This window comes from Cupressus sempervirens, chromosome 10 (assembly GCF_028749045.1).
Source record: "Cupressus sempervirens isolate cs-2001-9-10 chromosome 10, ASM2874904v1, whole genome shotgun sequence".
Classification (NCBI taxonomy): Eukaryota; Viridiplantae; Streptophyta; class Pinopsida; order Cupressales; family Cupressaceae; genus Cupressus; species Cupressus sempervirens.
Window position 1 is genome coordinate 70,947,008 of NC_143127.1, and position 19,353 is coordinate 70,966,360.

Below are 19,353 nucleotides of genomic sequence, written 5' to 3' on the forward strand. Positions count from 1 at the left end.
AACTTAAACATGGTATATTTATGAGATAATCAAAATACATCAAGGAGATACTCAAGAATTTTGGATTGGAAGACTCCAAACCAATCAGCACACCAATGGTAACAAGACATAAGCTATCTAAAAATGATGAATCGGTTGAAGTCAATCTAAAAATGTACAGATCCATGATTGGAAAACTACAATATGTTGTACATAGTAGACCAGACATAGGACTAGCAGTTGGAATAGTGGCTAGATTCTTTGCCAATCCTAGAGAAAATCATCTCATGGTAGTAAAAAGGATAATGAGGTATCTCAAAGGAACTAATGATTTTGGCCTATATTACAAAAAGAATGAGAAGTTTGACCTCAATGCATATACAAATGCATATTGGGGAGGGAGCATTGATGACAGAAAAACCACAAGTAGAGGAGCATTATTCTTAGAAAAAGGCTAGTCACTTGGACTAGCAAGAAACAAACATGCACATCTCAGTCCATTGCAGAAGCAACATACGTGGTAGTAGTAATCAATTGCACAAACATTGTGTGGCTTAAAAATCTATTGAAAGGAATGAAAGAAGAGGTAACTAAACCTGTGACACTATATTGTTATAATACAAGTGCTATAAATATATCAAAGAATCTAGTAATGCATGCAAAAACCAAGCACATTGCAATTAAGTATCACTATGTTAGAGAATTGGTGGAAGACAAACAAGTGATGATCGAGTACATTCACACAAAGGAACAAACTATAGATATCTTCATGAAACCATTGCCCAAGGATGCATATGAATATCTTAGAGGCAAGTTGGGGGTAATACCCCTAACTCAAGTAGTCTAAAGCAACATAGAAGCTGCCCTGCATCAACAGGCATAGATCATTGAAATATCAGAAGAATGATGTAGAGGATGACAATAGGAACAAAAATTCCATACCAGTCACAAGCATGGTGACAGAAGGAGAAAAACATGAAAATGTAAAGCTTATATTTCGCATGTTAAAGTTGCTACATCTTTGGCATTTATGTCAAAGAGGGAGATATATGAGAAATTGATCAATATAAAGTAAGAAGGAGATATATATGAAAGGTGTATAAGAAAGAGGGAGATTCAGAAGAAATAAGATTCAGTAATGTAGCTGTGAAGGATCAAGAATACAGAGTAAGGATGCAGCAGTATAGAGGGAGAAGCAAAACAAAGGATTCAGTTTGTATCAATTATATACCATGCAGGAAATGTATGTAATTTTGGTGGTACCTAAGTTGATCAGCTTAATCATTTGATTAGTTTGGTTTGCCATCAATGCCAAAGAGGGAGATTGTTGGAAATGATTGAAAAGATCATGAATAAAGGATAATGGAACTGGTAAAGAATGTTTTCAATCATTTTTTTGTCATTGATGTCAAACTTACTACTTGCAGGAATGACAATTGTTTTAGTGATCCAAATACTATTAATTGGTTGATTGACAAGGAGGTGGCAATCAATAAGATGTAACTAGAGTACCTAGAGAAAGATTGAATTTATGATGATGTAATGAAGTATAAGGATCAGCTAAGTCATTGATGAAATAATGTATTGATGACATACTCTAAGAGGATGGACACACTGTGATACATCAAAGATATAAGGATTAACTAAGTTCATTAGAATGAGTCAAGCAAGCTAGTTAGAGCTGAAGAGATTCTCAGTTGAAGATGAGCATGTTCAACTTTAGTATAAGTCGAGTGATTACTCAGATGCTGAGTAACACAGAATCCTTCAGGTGTCGAGTAGCAAAAAAAGATAATGGATACCGAGTAAGTTTTCAAATGTCAAGAAAAGCCAAAATGCTTCAGATTCTAAGCACCAGTAAATAACATTAAGAAGCTGAGTAACACAGATAATGCCGAGCATCAATAAACCAATAATGTCGAGTTGTTGCATTATTTGTTAAAGACAAGATTCACTAGATCAACAATGATAAGGTTGTTACATCAAATTTTGTGAAGTATTTGGAAGTTATGAATGATGAGTAGATGTCACAGAATTCTATGTAGTCCATGCAAACCAATCCAAGGTGAATGCTAATGGATTCATCATGAAGTTTTCAAAAGAAACAAGTTGGAGGGAAAATAATACCATTTTCTCAACAGAAAATTAAGATTTGAGCGGGAAATCAAGAACAAAACTTCTTTATAAGGAGTTACAGGTCAGAGATCAAGTGCCCATGCAAGAGAAGGAATTGGTCATAAGTGTGATCATGTGAAGAAGCCAAGAGGAGTAAGAATAGAGCATCAAGACTCTGAGTTGATCAAGTGACTAGAGAGATTGCATTGGCATAACAAATGGAAAAACTCAAGGAGACAGGTCTTGAAGGGTGAACAAGCTGTCAGCACTGCAAGGAAGAGAAGCCAAGCAAAGTAAGGTATTTAAGAGTGATCTAAAATCTGCATAGATAGGGTTGTAATCTGTATCAAGTCAAAACCTTTCTAATACTTTCTTACCATTGTATTAGATACTGAAACCCTACATTGCTAGGTTAGCTTAACAGCAAGGTGGATAAGCCCCGGGAAAAGAATAGAAGATGCCCAGGAGAAGGATAAAGAGATCCTCAGAAGAAGGATAAATAGATCCTTAGGAGAAGGATAAGAGATCCTTAGGAGGAGGATAGGAGATCCTTAGAGAGGGATGAAAGATTCTTTTGAGAAGGTGACTGAAAATTCCATGGACTTGGGTGAGCCTAATAGCTCTATGTAAATCCTTTAACAAGTGACATTTCAAGTTGAATGTTCTTAAATCCTTTAACAAGGTCACATTTAACAATGTGTTGTAGCCTTTAATAGGGCAGACCACCAGAAGTGGTTGAAATCAATTGGGTAGTTATTTTGTGGGTATCATCCCCACTCCATTTTTACCTTCTTATTCTTGGAGCATTTCTGGGTTATCAAATCCTTAGTGTTATGGTGTGATGCATGTTTACTTTTCATGGTTGTTTAATGTTGAATTGCATACATGATAATTTTAGTTATGTTCCATTAAGGATTTGTAGAAAAAAAGTTCAATTGGACATCATTGGACCTTGGATAACTGATTCACCCGCCCCCCCCCCCCCCCCCCCACTCTCAGTTTTTCTAAATAATTCTAAAACATTTTTGTGTGAGGAAGTGTGAAGAAAGACATGAAATCTTCAAATCTTCGAGCAAAAATGAGATTTCTCTCATGAAAATCTAGAAATTTGTATGAACATGCGTGGTAAAAACATTAAAATAATAGAAAACAAAGCAGATGAGGCCAGAAAACTTGATTTCTTTGCCCCATGGTGGGTGCCAAAAATGTATGCATGAATTGTGGGCCTCAAATTCTCACACACACTTCAACATAGTTTTACCTAAGAGATTATCTCAAAATGAACAATTAATTGCTCATCCAAGTAATTTGATCAATGCGACTTGTTGCCTTCTAACTAGAAGGATTTTTCCTTTGCTCTCAGACTAAGAAGTGGGCAACCAAACCTTTTAGTACAAAGGATTTATGCAGCTAAATGATAATGCAATTAATCTAGATGAGAGATGCAATTAAATTTAATAATAGTTAAAGAAAATTAAACTAAATGATTGCATTTTAATGTATATGATATTAAAGCTAGGCAATCAAAGCTATGATAATATTAAGTAATTGAGTATGTAATTCGACAATTACTCAATGCAATACAATTCCAACCCCTAGAATGAGGAATTAGAGGCCCTTTAAATAGAATTCTTGAAATCAATCAATGGCTAAGATCAACTCAATTCAATGGCTAGGATCAAAGATGAGATCCAATCAAGATGGAAGATTCCCAATGTAGGTGAGGTTAACTAACTTAGATCTTGAGTGTGAGAATAAGTGGATTAAGTAAATTCTAATTCGAGAGATAGATCACTTAGAATTCCCATTTTTGAAATGAAGAGAAGAATTTAGAAGGTTATTTAATTTAATAAAAGGTGATATGACCTCATAAATATGTATTTTAATTAATTGCGTAATTAAACCCAACAATTAAGATAAGGACATTATTAAATTAAATAAATTTAATTCCTTAGTACATTAGCTTTAGGAGATAATTTAATTTAATTAAAGTATAAATACTTATAAATTAAATTAAATCCAATCAAAAGGTTTAATGTAGCTAATTTGAGTCAATACAATAGGAATTAAATAAATAGTGTGATTAGTGTAGATTAGGGTTTTCTACATCTGACAGTTAAGTCAAGTAGTGAGAACCAGAATGAGATTTGCCTAGTGACTTAGGATTTCAGGGTTGATCAAATAGACCAAAATTGGTTAACATGTCAATGTGCCAATTTTGGGGTATTACAAGTCGCAATCAATCCTTTGCCTAAAAAAATAAACATTGAAATCAAGTAATAATACATTAAACAATTAGGAGAATTATAAGACTCAAAGCATGGGGGTAGCAAGGCATTAACACCTTGAACTGACCACCATGGCCAAGAATTCACTATGTTTCTAGAATATTCTAATGTTGTCAAACATATGCATATGTTATTGGCCTTGGATAGAGGATGCCCGTCCAAGAAGAATCTTAAGGGGTACACTCCTAAGATGACGACAAAGTAGCTATGACTTATGAAGCCTGATTTGGAGATGTCCTTAAGATTGGATTTGACTTAGAGGATAGAACAACATACTTAGTTTAATTATTATTATGATTCTAACATTTATTTTTGTAGGTATTACTTGTCCTTAACTAACCCTATTAGTGGGGACATTATAGCTTGTCAACTGCTCGCTCTGGTACAGTTATAGCCAAGTAAGATGCTACTTTATGACACATACAATATCCATAGGAATAGTTACAAGAAGGGCATAAATATTGATCTTGGGCAATGTTGTTCAGAGGGACTAAGGCCCTATTTAGGTTGGTGTTTGAAGACTAGGGGTGATTAATAGGTCTATAATGATTGTGAGGGTGGTTGATAGGTCTATTTAGATTGTAGAGAAGGTGGTTCTAATTTAGAGGTCTACCATGAATGAGACCTTGACTCTAGAGTTGGAGAGGCTTATTATTTTGACCTTGCTACCTCTTCATAGTCACCCCATCTTTTGCACTACTACACTATTTTCTTTTATATTATTTTCTTGCTCTTGCATCCTACTATTCACATTTTACATGAGTGTCTACATCATGGTCTCAAGCCTATCAACTCCATTAGAGGATGTGGTGGCTATTGGGACCATAGCAAGAGGCTAATTTATAGAGGAGATATGAATAGGAGCCACAATAGGTTGATGATGAGGCATGTCGGGGAAGAAAGGCATTGGGGGCCTTGGAGCTAAATTTCCTCCCTATATCAAAATATTCTTTGCTCTAGCGGCAATATCATAAGCATTTGGCAGAGTGTCACCTCCCATAGATTGTAGAGTGGTAGCAATATCACTATTGAAGGCTTTGAGATAATACAAGAATGCATTACTAGGAGAGGGCTTCACTGCAGTAGATATCCTATCCCACGTCTTTTGAAACCTATAATTGAAATCAATCATACACTCATGGGTAGCCCTCTTGATAGTTGTCATCTGTTCTAAAAGTGATAGATGATCACTTTTGTCCTCAAAATGTTTGCACAAGGATGTCCCTAACCCATTCCAATTAGTAATAGAGTTTTGAAGCAAACCTCTATACCATTATAGCATCTTTCCTTTCAAGGATGAGGCTAGAAGCCTGACTACTACATCATCCTCATTGATGCCATCAATATTGCAAACTTTAGACACCTCCTGAATATGATCAATAGGGGAGATAGAGGTTTCACCAATAAACTTAGGTACACTTTTAAGAGCTGATACTTGTATTCCATGACTTTTGGATAATAGGATGGGGCTCCCACCATTTAAGGTGGCGAAAGCATGAGCTCTAGCCATTTAAACAATTGATCTATTAATATGAGTAGATGGTATCCTAGGCTGAGACCTAACAATAGGAGGAGTGGAGATAGATCTTGTAGGGGTATGTGTTGCTACTATACTCCTAACTAGTGATAAGGATACCCTAGCCTTTCTTCTTGGATTCAAAAAAGAAAGCTCTTGATATTGAAAGTTACCTCTAGAGGATGCCCTCGTGTGTTTCTTGGGCATGAATCATGGAAACTTTGGTTTGGAAACCAAATTGTTCTTGAAAGTAGAGTTGCCAATTACCTTTGAATGATGAGCCTCTGAAGGCCTAATACTAAACGCAGTACGATCTCCTCAACATGAACATGGAATATTTCTTTAACAATAGTGAACTTTAAATGTTTTTAATATGATGTCCCACCAAGAGTGCCAAAAATTATTGTTACAAAAGCTTGAACCCTTATCCAAATTTTTACCTAAGGACAACCTCATGAAACATGGAAACAACCTCCAAGCTATGGGACTTGAACTATGAGGTTGAGTCTCTAGAGAAGGTTAGCTTCCTTTACTATTAGGATGCACTTGAACTTTCTTAAAGAGAAAAGTGAGAAGGAATCCATGAAAGTAACTACCTAATCTATTTTAAAGTGGTGATGCACCAAAATAGGGTGTTTAGGAAAATCTCTACCCATACATGAACAATACCATTATTATGATAATCCAAAGATATATGGATTCAAACTTGCTTTGATCTGTAAACTACATAAAGATCAGATAACGACATGAGTAACACAAAAAAATCTTTTCTTCTTATCATTCATAAGCCAAAGAGATACAAAAATGAAAATTATAGATATCCATAGTAAATCAAAGAGAGGTAGACAAGCTTGCACAGTATAGAAATAGTTGAAAGAGATAAGGTAGAAAGTCATATAATTCAAAGGCAAAGAGGGAATCTACAGTAGCATGCCAAGGCAATCATAGAGAAATGGAGAAGATCTAATCCTAAGAAAGAGTACAACATTTTCCTTTATAGTGCAAGAATAACTTGGATAATGTCCATCATAAGATAGAGATCAACCACCACAATCAAACCTCTAGAGAATAATCACCACAAAACTAAAAAGACCTGATTACAACACAAATCCATAAATAAAAAGATCACTTCTTCTCAAAAAAAATCTCTAAAAGGTCAAGAATGATGATTACTTAACTTTTGACTAAATGGATGGATCATCAAGTGGTTGTGGACTATCTCTTTGCACTATCTAGGGAACGATGAAAATAGTTATAGGAGATCAGAAAGATCATATTTATCATTCAAGGAACTTCTTCCGCTGCCATCATCTCACCAAATCAACTATGATTTTTGGTCAACTAGGATTTAATCATCAAGTCTTGCCACATGGACCAAACATTTCTTGCCATTATGTCTCTCTTCTAGCAATTCAATCTTTATGCCTTGTATTTGATCGTCTGCGATCGCAACCTTGCCACCACCTTCCTTTAATAATAGTTAATACTTACAAAACTGTGATCCACTTATCATCACTACCTCATAACCTAATCTTAGCATTCTTTATTAACACCATAACCTTTTGAAGGTTGAGGTTAGACTATATCCATAGCATCACCACTTTAACCCAAGGTTCCTTTTGACCTTTACGACCAAGCAAAATAAGGGGAACCACTACTTCACAACTCAAACCTTAAAGATTTTCTTGATGTATGGTGATCATGCACTGGCCATAGATCTGGATAATCTAATGGTGTAAGATACATATTTGAAGCATTGAAGATCTACCTTTTCTGCACCATCACACCTTAAACCATAGCATGTTAACATAATCATGTGATCAAGCAAAAATAAAGCAGTCACACCATCACTATCTTGACCCTAGTTAGTGCTCAATAAACTACAACTGTTAAAATTGCATGGTCATGACTTAAAGAATTCTAAGGCATAATATGAAATATAGCCAATTCTAAATTGAAAGCTTAGGTGACCGTTGAGTGAATTATCATTTCAATTTGATTTTCTAGCAGGAGGGCATTTTTGTTAACAATCACCATGTTGATTTGAAGGTTTTTACATTGGAAATTGCTAGGTACAGTACAATAGTAGAATTTTAGCCTTAAGGAGGGGCTATTTTTATGTTGGATTCTATCTATACATACCAAATACAAGGTGTTCCATTCTTTAGATCTTGGAGAAAGAATTGTGAGAGCAGAGATTGACAAAGCCCTAGTTCTTGAGGGTTTGGAAGCAGAGATTAGGGATTTTGTGTGTGTAGAGACTATAAACTGAAATTAGTTGTGGATTCCATTAATTTAATCCATTTTATAAGATTTTTGAGAGTCCTAAAGTCTAAGAGTAAGTTTGAGACATATTTTCTTTCAAAATCCATCTTTTTGGAAGCTTAAATTGCTGATCAAATGGTGAAATAGGGAATATTCTCCAAAGTAACCCTATTTTTCCTTTTGATATGTTGAAGTAACCAATAAAGGGTACTTGAAAATTTAATTTTTTTTCTTGGTGTTTTGGAATTTTTAGAGTTATGAATTTTGCAAGCTTGTTGGAGACCTAATTGACAAGGCTACCAGGCCTATATTATGCAACTTCAAGTTTATGTCTATAGTGAGTCTATAGGAGGCTAAAACCTATTGAATCACTTTTTAATTCATGTATTTAGGGAATATAAACTATTTTTAATGACGAAAAGAGTCTTAAACAAAAAACCTTGTTTTAGAGGCATTAAAGGTCATTACATTGTATTGTAACTTGAGCATTTAACCATTCTTCCTTACTCCTACTGATTAGAACTTAATCCCACCATCATCGATTGCAACAAGTGGTATTAGTGTATGAGTTAGTAGGTCTTTGAGTAGGGAAAAGAATTAGTTTGAAAACATGCCTCCTAAGGGATAAATGGCTAGGGAGATGGAAGAGTCAAGACAAAAATTGGAAAGGGAAAGAAGAGAGAAGAAAGAACTAGAAGCATACAAGGAGAGAAAAGAGAGATAGTTAAGAAGAGAAAGATTGCACCTAATTGCAAGGATTGAAGAATTGGAAAAAGATAGACATGAACCTAGAGGGGAAGGGATCCGTAAAGAAGAATATGGAGAGAAAAATGATGAAGAAGAAAACCATAATGCAAGACAAGAGCAAGAGGATCATGAAGTAGTCGATGATCCTAATGAAAGAAGATTTTTTAAGTTGATAAAGGTAGTATAAGGTACTAGACTAAAGACAAGTATGGATTTAACCATCTATCATGGAAAGATAGAGAGTGAAGAAGTTCTTGGATGGATAGAGGCACTTGAAAATTATTTTGATCTAGAGGACATAGAAGAGGACAAGAATGTGAAAGTGGAAAAGGAAAAGTTAAGAGGAACAACCCTTACTTGGTCAAAAAGTTTACAAAATGAGAGAGTGGCTAAAGGCCTGAATAAGATTTCAAATTGGGATAGGATGAAGACAATGGTAAGAAGTCTATTTTTACCATCAGATTTGGCTATACAAATGAAGATGAGAAGGAATAATTTTAATTAGAGATACATGGATATCATGTCCTACATTGAGCATTTGAGAATGAGCTTAGATAGTTTGGAGAATTGTCTAGAATAGAGACAACTTTTAGCACCCTCAACATTCAACCTAATTTTTCAAGGAGCACAAGTGCTAGAGGAGATTTTTCTAGTAGTAGAAAATCTAATGATGATAGAAAGATAGAAGAAGGAGTAGCCCTTCTTGTGAGAAGACAAAAAGATGGTAAGAAAATATTTTAATGTTAGACTTGTAATGAGTCTGGTTATTATGCATCTAAGTATCCTAAAGAGAGAGAAAAAGTATAAAGGAAAGTTCAAACCTAGAAGAGATAGAGATTGTTTGTATGCCAATGAAGAAGATGAATCTAATGAGAAAGAAGTAAGTTCTAGTGATGATGAAATAGGATTTGTGCCTATTAAAGAAGAAATTCTAGAGAAAGTAGCTTTGATATCACAGGTTGAAAAGAAATCTGATTGGATAATTGATAGTGGTTGTTCACATCACATGACTGGTGATATGAACACATTTTTTGACTTCAAAAGTTATGATGGAGGCATTGTTCAAGTTGGAAAAAATGTGGCCTACCATGTTAAAGGTATTGGATCTGTAACTCTAGATGGTAAGACTAACACTAAGGATGTATACTTTGTTTATGGTTTAAAACACAATCTTCTAACTGTTGGACAACTAGTGGATAAATGTTATTGATTGTAGTTCACAAAGAAGACATGAATGTTCAAAGACAAAGATGGAAAGGTAACTAGAATAGGAACCAGATCTTTAGTAATGCATTTAATTGAATCCCACTAAAATGACATGTTTGGTGTAAAAGGTAGATGACAGTTGGTTATGGCATAAGAGATTTTGTCACATCAACTTTGACAACTTTTTAAAAACCAATAATATGTTTTTAGTCAAAGATTTTCCTAAGATTGTAAAGCCTACTAACACAATTTACAAGGAGTGTATGTTGGCAAAGCATACCCGAACTTCTTTTCACAATAAAAAATTTACTACTGCAACAAAGTTGGAGATTGAACACATAGATCTTAGTGGTCCTACAAAGACATAAGGATTCTATGGTGAAATGTACTTTACGATTATTGTTGATGACTATTATAGAATGATATGGGTTGCATTTTTTAAAGAAAAACTTGAGACATTTGACAAGTTCAAGATATTCAAGAATAGAGTTGAGAATGAATTAGGTATAAAGATTAAATATTTAAGATTCGATAGAGGAGGAGAGTTTACTTCAAATGAGTTTAACATCTTTTGTGAAGCTAATGGAATCAAAAGACAACTTTAGCTTGTAGAAACCCTAAACAAAATGTCATTTCAAAGAGAAGAAATAGGGCAATGATCAAAATACATATGCGAAAGATGTTCGCACAAGCAAAAATGAGAAAATACCAAAATCTATTTTTTTGGTATTTTCTATGTTCTAGTATTTTGCATTTTTGGAGGCCTCTAGGGAATATCTAGGCTTTGGTAGGGCCAAGAATTCATATCACTATGCTTAATACTTTCGATTCAAAATGTAGAACTTTAGAAAATCTTTCTAGAAATTTTTACGGTTTGTGTTTTCGAGCTATGAGTAAAAAGTTATGACTTCTACAAGTAAACATATTTTTTAATATAGATTTTTGTAGTTTTCTATAGTTGTTCAAATTTATAATTATCTTTTGCACTCTTCATTTTCATTTCCAAGAGATATTGATGACCCTTGGGATCCATTATACTTGTATAAACTCTATTTTCGAATGGAATGAATCACTTTTGGCTTGAAAATCATCTATTGTGGAATTTTAATGGTTTTTTCAATTAATTTGCAATACCATAGGTTCTACACCAAGTACTATAATCTGAATTCTTAATTTAGATCAATGGTATCAAATCTTGTTCACTCTTGTATGTCCCATCATACATGATCAGCTTATCAAAGGTTGGGATTGGGCACAAGAGATCTCTCAAATTATCTTCCTTTGAGATGCACACGGTCGCAGATGGAAAAACAACAAACTAAGGGGATGGATGAATCCTTCAAAACATTGGTGGAAGAGGCATTAAATAAGAAACATGAAGAAATGATGAAACAATTCTTAGAGATGCTTGGAAAAGGAGAGGCACAAGCTAGTCTGAGCAATCCAAAATTTGGTGGGCAAACCCCATTCAAGGTGAAGGAAAATTTTGATATTCCAACTTTTCAAGGAAAAATCAATGCAGATGTTGTTGATGAATGGATGTCCAAATTGGAGAGGTACTTTTCTGTTAATAATTTCTTAGATATTGAAAAGACAACCGTTACCCCTCCTCAAAGCTAAGAATCATGTGAAGTTGGCATGGTAGGTTCACTTAACAACTAAACAAAACCAAGAGGCTTAGGATGAACATGAATTTTCTATGATTTTTGATGGAAAAATCACATGGGAAGAATCTTAAGAGCATATAAAACAAGAATATTACCCTGAGGATACCTATGAATATAAATATATGCAATGACAATTACTCTGACAAAAGTAAGACCAATGAATTCAAGAGTACACCAACACATTTCATGCTCTCTCTACAAAGCTTGGCATCAAGGACTCAAAAAAAAATTAGCTTTGAAGTATAAGATTGGTCTTCATAGATATATTCAATTGAAATGGATTTATTGAATATAGAAACATTATCTAGTGCTTTCAAATATACATTAGGAATTGAGGAGAAGTTCAAAAAAAAAGGGAGGAGGGAAAATCCAATGAACAAAAAATGGAAAGGTGAAGGTAATAAGCCAATGGGAAAATAAACAATCATGGATCCATCTCCAAATGCACCAGAAAAGAAGACATGGGGCATAAAGAAAACAAGGAAAGACTCACGTATGTGGTGTGAAGTCCATAAAAGTCCCTCTCATAACACTAAATATTGTAGAACTATAAAGAATTTAATGATGGAAACTCATGAAGAAGCTATTGCACCTAAGGTGACAAATTTTGGAAAACAAAAGGAGTATGAACAAATCATTAAGGCTGACCCATATGCCACAGTGGCCACTGCAAAGGTATTTGTTTCTGATGATGAAGATAGATTTTTCCATTCACAAATGTGGGTAGGAGGAAAAGCTTTACATTTTATTGTTGATAGTGGTAGTCAAACGAATTTGATAATTTTTGAGATTGTAAAAAGATTGAATATAAAGACAACATTACACCCATAACCATATTCTATGGGATGGGTGAGCCAAGGGAGAGATATTCAAGTAAACAAGCAATGCCATCTATCATATTCCATTAAACCATTCAAAGATGAGGTGATCTATAATGTAGCTCCTCTTGATGTGTGTGATATTTTGTTAGGACAGCCAGAAATGTATCAATGTCATGGGGTGTATGATTCTAGACCATGAAGTGTGACAATCAAATGAGGTCAAAAAAAGTATAGGATTCTAGAGGTAAGTACTACACACTCTACATCTTTGATTAGTACAAATCAATGTAGAAGATTAATAGCCCAAACTGGTACATTTGTGTTATTGATGATTCATCCTGAAGAAAAAAAAGAAAAGTGTGTGTAAAATTCTCATTCCATGGTGTCCATCACAACAAAACAACAAAGATCAATGGATCAAATTTTAACAAAATTTTAGAATGTATTTGAGTTACCAATAGGGGTACCCTCACATTGCCAAGTTAGAAACTCTATTGATTTGATACTAGAAACCCCATTGCCTAATGAGATAGTATATAGGAGGTCATTTCTAGAAAATGATGAGATAAAAAGGTAGATACAAGAGTTGATTTAGAAAGGACATATCCACCCAAGTGCATCTCCCTGTGGTAGCACAATTGTTCTTGAAAAGAAAAAGGATGGTACATGGAGGCTCTGTATTGATTATAGATCATTGAATAAGATAACTATAAAAAATAGATATCCAATTCCTCAGATAGATGATCTCTTAGACTAGCTTTGAGGGGAAAAATTCTTCACTAAAACTAACTTGAAATCTAGATACCATCAAGTACCAATTGATCCAACAGATGTATAGAAGACTGCTTTTAAATCCAAAGAGTGATTGCTTGAATGGTTGGTGATGCCTTTTGGCCTCACAAATTCCCTAGCCACATTTATGAGGATGATGAATGATGTGCTTAGGCCATTCACTAACTCTTTTATAGTTGTGAATCTGGATGATATTCTAATTTTTAGTTAAATATGGGAAGAACATCTGCAACATGTGGAATAGATATTATCTGCATTGCAAGGCCATGGACTCTATGTAAATAAGGAAAAATGTTATTTTGGTATGGAAAGTATTAAATACTTGGGATATGTTATTGATAGTGAAGGTGTTCATGTTGATCCTAAAAAGATCCAAGAAATTAAAGGTTTGCCTACTCCAAGGAATCTCATAGAGTTGCATAGCTTATTGGGGTTAGCTAACTTTTATCACAGATTTGTGTTTGGATTTTCACATTTGTCTTGGCCTTTGAATCAATCATTACAAGGAGGTATGAAAGAAAAATTCAAGTCGATAGGTGCTCAACAACAAGAATTTGAGGAGTTGAAACAAAGATTAATGTTCTGCACCTATTTTATCTCTTCATGATTTACAACAATCTTTTGAAATTCAAACCTATGCATCAGGGTCTACCTCCAGAGTAGTCCTCAGGCAACATGGACATCCAGTTGCCTACCATAGTGAGACTTTTTCTAATATAGTACGTAGATATCCCACCTATGACAAAGAATGATATGCTATTGTTCAAGCTTGCAAGTAGTGGAAACATTATATATTGGGAGAGGAGACTATCATTCACAAAGATCACAAACCCCTTCAATTTTTACAAACACAAGGCAAATTACAGAATGATAGGCACCAAAGGTGGTTAGCTTATCTTCAATAATTTCATCTCAACATTCATCATAAGAAATGAAGCACCAATAAGGTAATGGATTGTCTAAGTAGGCCGCCAATTGCAAGAATAAGTATGGTATTAGAATCATGTGGTCACCAAACAAAAAATTAGGCCCACTTGTATAAATAGGATAATGAATTTTCTGATGTTTATACTCATCTTATGGAAGGTAAACATGTGAAAGATTATTACTTACAAGATGGAATGCTTTGCCACTTTGGCTAGATTTGTGTTCCTGAGGAAGAGCATAAGAAGTTAATATGGGAAGCTCACTACAGTAAGGTTCTTGGTCATTTTGGAATAGGTAAGACAACTGTATACTACAAAAATATTTTTACTAGCCAAGAATGAGAAATGATATGATAGAATATATTCAAGCATGTACATCATGTGCTATTGCAAAGCTTGCAAATCGTAAGTTGGGTTTATATTTACCACTTCCTATTCTAGATAAACCTTGGCATTTAATTTCAATGGATTTTATGTCTGGTCATCCTACCACTAAACATGGGCATGATTGTGTATATGTTTTTGTAGATAGATTTTCAAAAATGGAAATCTTGGTGGCCTATAGAAAGGCAATCTCTACAGAAGAAACTATAAAACTCTTTTTTGAGCATGTTTGGATTCATTTTGGGCTACCAAAATCCATTATTTTAGGTAGGGATTCTCAGTTTCTAAGTAAATTTTGGTCTTCATTATGGGCAATGATGGACACAAAACTAACAAAGTCTTTTACATTCCATCCTCAAATAGATGGTCAAAAAGAGGTTGTTAATCGAATGATTATTCAAATTCTGCTTATGTATCACTCCAAACATCCTTGCACATGGGATGAGAGCCCTCCATATGTACAACATAGCGACAATAGGGAAATTCATAGCTCGACTAGCCATAGCTCATTTGAAGTTTATCTTGGATATCAACCCTTAGCACCAATAAATGTTTCTATCCTAGTTATGCAATCTAACTTGGTACCATGCTTGGATAACGAGAAGGACAAAGCTATGAAGTTCATTGATAAAATTCATCATTTGCAATAATAGGTTTATGAAATTTTGGAGTAGACCACTAAGAAGTATAAACAAAGGCATGATCAACATCAAACTCCTCATAATTTTTGGGTTGGGGATAAGGTATGGTTGCATTTACAAAAGGAACATTTACAAGGCCCTCAGAGAAAGATTCATCCTCTTCATTATGGTCCCTACAAGATAATCAAAAAAGTTGGTGAAAATGCATTTGAACTCAACCTGCCTCCATTTTTGGGTGTCCATTTAGTTTTCAATGTAGAACTATTGAAGCCATATTTCCCTCCTTTACTAGACATTGCAAATGTTGCTAAAGAAATCAGCCATATAGAGTTGAATATAGAACTTGTTAATCCACTCCATAGTGCCCAATTATGGAGGTTTTCATGAAGAATTTGAGGAACTAGACAATCTATTTATATCGTGTGGTGAAAGTAGGACAATTTGTTCAACAAGAAAAGTGGCTTACATGTAAACAAATTCAGCTTCATTTTCCACATCTGATGCAAAGTCTAGATGAAATGGGGCCCATTTCCTCTAAAGGGGGAAGGAATCATCAAAACACAATCCAGGAAGATGCAAAAGATGTTGCCACAAGCAAAAATGAGAAAATACCAAAATCTATTTTTTTGGTATTTTCTATGTTCTAGTATTTTGCATTTTTCTAGGCCTCTGGGGCATTTCTAGGCTTTAGCAAGGCCAAGAAGATATTACACTATGATTAAGACTTTGGACACAAAATGTAGAACTTTAGAAGATATTTCCAAAAATTATGATGGTTTGTGTTTTTGAGTTATGAGTAGAAAGTTATGACTTCTACAAGTAGACGTATTTTTTAATATAGATTTTTGTAGTTTTCTATAGTTGTTCAAATTTATTTTGTAATTAATTATCTTGTGGACTCTTCATTTTCATTTCCAAGGGATAGTGATGGTCCTTGGTATCCATAATACTTGTATAAACTCTATTTTCGAATCGAATGGATCACTTTTGGCTTGTAAATCATCTATTGTGGCATTTTAATGGTTTTTTCAATTAATTCACAATACTGCAGGTTCTAAACTAAGTACTGTAATCTAAATTTAGATCAATCAATGACAGAAGCAGCAAGAGGTATGCTAGTTGAGAATGATGTATCCAAGGTATTTTGGAGAGAAGTTGTGAGTACAATGGTCTACAATATGAATAGAGTGTAGGTCAGGAAAGACACAAACAAGACCACTTATGAACTATGTTTTGGTCACTCACCTACAGTTAAGTATTTCAAAATTTTTGGTAGCAAATGTTATATCAAAAGAGATTATGATGTTGGTAAATTTCATGCTAGAAGTGATGAAGGTATGGTTCTTCGTTATTCATTAAAAAGTAGAGCTTATAGATGTTATAATCTAAGAAGTAAGACTATTGTTGAAAGTACAAGTGTAAGAGTTAATGAGAAATTCAAGATACAAGAAAGAATAGTTGACTACAATTTTGATGATGAAAATGTTGTTGTTACTAAAATGAATGATGAATTGTTCTTTGATACTGACAATGATTTTTAGAATGAAGGTGAGCTAAGACAAGAACAATGTTCAGAACCTAGAACAGAGCCAAGAGTTGAGATAAAAACTCCTACTTTTGGTAAGAATATGACAAAGAATCATCCACCAGAGCATATCATCAGCAAAAAAGATAAAGGTGTAATGACAAGAAGTAGAATCAATGAATAACTATGTATGATATCTCAAGTAGAACCAAATAATGTAGATGAGACATGCAAAGATGACTATCGAAAGCAAGCTTTGAAAGAAGAAGTGGATTAGATAGTGAAGAATAAGATATGGGAATTGCTCCCTACACCAATAAACAAGAATGTGATAGGAACAAAATGGGTATTCAAGAAAAAGATGATTGAACATGGTGAAGTTGTAAGAAGCAAAGCAAGATTGGTATATAAGTGTTACTCATAGCAAGAAGGAATAGACTGTGATGAAAACTATGCTCCTATTGAAAGAATTAGAGCAGTAAGGCTATTCTTAACCTATGCAACAAATAAGAAATTCAAAGTCTATTAGATGGATGTCAAGTCAACATTTTTGAATGAAAAACTTGAAGAAGAGGTATACATAGAACAACATGAAGTTTTTCCTTTAATAGATGAAAAGGAAATAGTATGTAGATTGAAGAAAGCATTGTATGACTTAAAACAAGCACCTAGAACCTAGTATGAAAGGTTGGACAAGCATTTGAAAAAACTTGGATTTAGCAAAGGTATGGTAGATAGTAATCTATACTTGAAAGAAATAGGTGATGGATTTTTTATTTTGGTAATATTTGTTGACAATATCATATTTGGAGGAGATGGTACTAAAAGTGACAAGTTTGTAGAAGAAATGAAGAAGGAATTTGAAATGAGCATGATAGGGGAAATAAAATACTTCCTAGGATTGCAAATTATGTAGGATAAAGAAGGAATCTTTATTTCTCAGACTAAGTATTTGAAAGATCTATTGAAAAGGTTTGGTTTCGAAATATGTAAACTAGTTGGAACACCTATGATAACTAGACACAAGTTATCTACAAAGCATGAGACACCTACTGTTTAGCAAAAGAAGTACAAATCTATGATTGGAGGATTACAATATCTAACTCACAAAAAGCCAAATATAGCAAATGAAATTGGAATTGTTGCAAGATTTCAAGCTAACCCCAGAGAAGCACATTATGTAATAATTGAGAGGATATTTATATATTTGAAGGGAGCATTAGAGTTTAGATTATGGTATCACAGATCTAATGATTTCACTTTATATGATTATACTAATGTTGATCGGGTGGGTAGTATAGATGATAGAAAGAGAACCAGTGGTGGAGCATTCTTTCTTGGAGGAAGAATGGTTTCTTGGTTAAGTAAGAAGTAGGATCGTATCTCATAGAGTACATCAGAGGTAGAATATGTTGTAGCAACAAAAAATTGTAATCAAGTTATTTGGATGAAGTAGATGCTAAAGGATATAAGGATAGAATTTAGTGAACTTTTTGTTGTACATTGCGATAACATAAGCACAGTGAATATGTCTAAGAATCTAGTGTTTCATTCTAAGAGAAAGCACATTTCTATCAAATATCACATGTTAAGAGAGAAATTTTTAGAAAAGGAAATCATATTAGAGTATGTAAGCACCAAAAAATAGATTATAGATATTTTCACTAAGCCTCTTCCCAAAGAGACTTTTGAGTATTTGTGAGGTATGTTAGGGGTTATTCCCCTACCTACATCAAAGTAGATGATGCAAGAGTGCATCAGTCTAGTGGTATAGAGCACTATTGTTTGTATGGACTGAATGTTGCTACTTCCTATATGGGGGAGTATTTGTGATGGACAGAATCATCTAGGACTCTTGATAAATGTTTCTTTGAATAGTGTCTTTGGACACTTGACCATGTCAAAGATAGTTGTTGCAAAGATTGATAGGATGCAATCATAGATGGTCATTGAAACCTTTGTCATTCATGTCAATGGGGGAGTGATTACAACATGAAAAACATTTTTGATACATGGGAGAAGGTATTGAGCACATTGAGGTATATCAATGGGGGAGAAATGTGTGAACAACTGACGTTAGCAACAATGTTGAGTAAATAAAAAAGCCAATATGATTGATGAAGATGATTTGAAAAGAAAGGATAATAGTCTTTAATAGTTGGTATTCTTGGAACTAGATGTTTTTCATCTATGTTTCCATCAATGCCAAAGGGGGAGATTGTTGGAAGCATGAATTTTGATGATATTACTATGGGGGAGTATTGTAGAAAGATTATTAGATCATTATCATGATGATATGTTACATTCATGATTGTGTTTGTCATTGATGTCAACGTATCAATTTTTTGTGGTAGCTAACAGAAGAACAATGGTAAAGATTAAGTTGGTACGAACATATCATTGAGTATTTTCACTAGTGAGGTTAATGGGAGAGACTAATAAGTGTCTATTATATATAGCTAACCTTAAGTGCAAAAGATA